This window comes from Lates calcarifer, linkage group LG5 (assembly GCF_001640805.2).
Source record: "Lates calcarifer isolate ASB-BC8 linkage group LG5, TLL_Latcal_v3, whole genome shotgun sequence".
In the NCBI taxonomy this organism is placed as follows: domain Eukaryota; kingdom Metazoa; phylum Chordata; class Actinopteri; family Centropomidae; genus Lates; species Lates calcarifer.
Genome location: NC_066837.1, coordinates 3,497,310 through 3,500,526, shown reverse-complemented (window position 1 = coordinate 3,500,526; position 3,217 = coordinate 3,497,310).

The window sequence follows — 3,217 nt, the reverse complement described above, 5'->3', positions numbered from 1 at the left end:
CCCATATGTGTAAAAATAAACTGTCTGCTCCTGCGTATACCAAGTAGATTTTTGTGGTTGGTCACGTCTCAGTCGGCCAGCAGGTGTCATTGTTGTGTAAGGATGTATTCAAATGCAGCTGCATGAGAGTGCAGCCAGTCACAGGCCATTATTGTTTGTGGGTGTATTTGAGCATGAAGCCACCAGTCTGGCATGTTTCCATGGAATAGTATTATCTCCAGTAAAGCTGATACTGAAGGCAGCTATTGAATATAGAATTTTGTAAATGTGTGTGTGTGTATGAGTGCTTTATCCACAGTAGTTGGCAGAGTAAAAGAGAGAGAGTCACAGATAAAGGAGAAAGAGAGAGAGAAAGGGAAGTTGTCTGTTGTATTTACAGTGCTTCATTAGGCGAGGGCAGCTCCCACTTTTGGCCTCAGTTCTCCCTGATTCAGCTGTTACCGTCTCTGCTGACTGCTCTCTCTCTCTCTCTCTCTCTCTCTCTCTCTCTCTCTCTCTCTCTCACACACACACACACACACACACACACACACACACACACACCGTCCTGCTGTCTGTCACCCCTTCTCCAGCTCTATGGAGCATCCAGAGACAGAAGGGGCCAAGAGGAGCTATATCAGACCACACCAGCCAAGATGTGACCCTGTGTCGAGCTCTCAGTACGTCCAAGCCAAAGTCTGAATCTTTTACTTCCTATCTTGTGTGTTCCTGCATCTGTCAACTTGTTTGTCTCTTCTTTCAAGATGTCAAGGGCTCGGTACTTGTTTTATCTTCTAGCTTCCAGGACCACTGCCCCTTGAAATGTTAACGCCTATGATATCAGCTGACTGTTTGTAACTTGTATTGTAATGAAAAAAGCTGATGGTCAATGTGTAAAAGATCAAGTTGGTCATTTATAGCTACAGTATGCTACTGGCATAGCTCTAGAGATAAAAATGTTGGTCTGTTGGTTGGTCCACTTTGAACCAGAGTGAAATATTTTAATAACTATTTGACAGAATACCATAAAATGTTAAATTGGGTGGCATGTATCAAAGTAACACCCAGATGAATATCAGACCCCGAGGTTTCCCAGCAGAACTTTGAAACAGATGATTAATGTTATTCACTTCTCCTGTCAGTGGTTTTAATGTTGTGGCTGATCGGTATATGCATGTTAGCTTTGTCACTGTGAGCACGTTTGCATGCTGACATTTAACATAAAGCACAGCTGTGTCTAAGAGCAGCCTCACAGAGCTGCTAGCAAGGTTGCAGATTCTTTGTCTTGTTTAAAGGCATAATGAGTAAATGAGTTAGAGACACTTTTTCTGCAGCCCTGCCAAGATGTTGAAACAAGACAAATTCCAGCAGTGAATGAATCTCTGTCAAGAGCAAGTGGAATCATTTCCTTGGCAGAAATTGATATTTTTTAAAAGTAAAAATAAATAAATAAATAAATAATCAGAGACTAAATGACTTGTAAAGAAGAACATTTTGTTGTGTGGTGACAGCTGTTGAAGTTTGCCTCTGTATTAAAGTCCAATTAACATTACTGATGTATCAAATCTCATGTCTTTGACTCAGCTCCAGCAGCTAATTACAGACCACAACCTTTTGACTTTTAGATTTTCTTCAGTGTGGAGTTATAGAGATTTCAGAGCAGCGATCTAGTCTCCCCAACCAGCCAAATAAACTAGGAGTAAGTGATAATCAAAGACATTTTGTTAAATTGATACACCTGATACACAAGCTGAAGAAGCTGTGGTAGCAGTTGCTAAGAGCTTTTAATATTTTTCAAGACAGTCTAAGAATTACATGTTAATTATTAAATATTTTAAGAGTTGTTAACTCTGTGTAAATTGACTTAAAAAACCCACACAGCAGCATCAATCTCATTCGATGTAGCCAGGTAGATGGTTAACTACGAAGGAAAATGACTCCCCATTCCTAGTCCGACTTCCGAAGCTGTGAGTTTTTTTGTCAGCCAGGGAAAACGGTTGTCAATGAATACACAAGAAGACATATTTGAATTGCTGAATTGGAAATGTGGACATCAATTCAAAATTTTGAAACTAAGAAAAGTTAGTATGCTGCTGTAAGATTAAAAAAGAAATGAATTTGCAGTTTGTTTAACTTGGTGTAAGGGTGCTCTCATGTTTGACCCATCAACATGTAGAAAATTATAGACACAAAATCACACAAGGAGCCAATGGTACATGTGGTGGTTGTCTTCTTTTTCTTGTGCAAACCACCATCATAATTAGTGTCATCATAATTATCATTATCTCCTCGTCTTCATCCTTAACTGTCTCCATGTTTTTTTCTCCTGACTTCATTTATCCACTATTATCCCTCCTCATTCCAACAGCCTCCAAAGTCATTGTCAGTCTTTTCCACCCCTCTTTCTCTCTCTTCATTCATTTTCTTGCTCACACCCACAAAACTATATCTGAAAACTTCTAAAAAGTTTTGGGAATATTTATAATTTATATTTTAGAAACTTAATTTCTTCAAACATTCCACAGCCGTTTCAGTCAGTCGTCTCACAGAGATAGTTCACAATACTCTGCATCACTGCAGATACAAATTAGCAAGGGCAAATATTTTAAAGCAATCTACAGTAGCACGACACAGTTAATAATTCAGTTGCTTTCTTTTAGATGAAAATATGGATGGAGAAGCAGTAGGCAGCTCCTGCTGTGTGTCCCCAGCACACACAGCGCATCGAGTGCGAGCAACGAACTCTCACTCTAAGGCTGTGTTCACAGTGCTGCTGAGAATGTCTGAATTCTGATTTTTCTTGTTCCTCTTGGTGATGATTCCCTGATGTTTGTGATCTGTAAGGAGAACAAAAATCTGCACTGTCTCATTAGTTCAATTATCATCTGGACTGTGGATCTAACATCCAAAACAAATTCCTTTGGCTTGTGATTCAAATCAGATGATTTTGTCTGCATTCAGGGCATCAGGTAATTCTTATGGTTATTATTATTATTATTATGGTCATGTTATTACATGTACGCCAGATTGGTGTTTGACGGCTTACATGTTGTAAATGTTAAGATATCGACCATATTATCTGTCAAGAGAATTCACCAGTGTGTGGACATCAGCTGTCACATGACAAAACAACCAGATTGTATTTTTTATTGTAGCTGGTGATTTTAATCAAACAGACATCAGAACTGTTTTACCTAAATTCCACCAGCACGTCCACATCCCCAACACACAGTGTTTA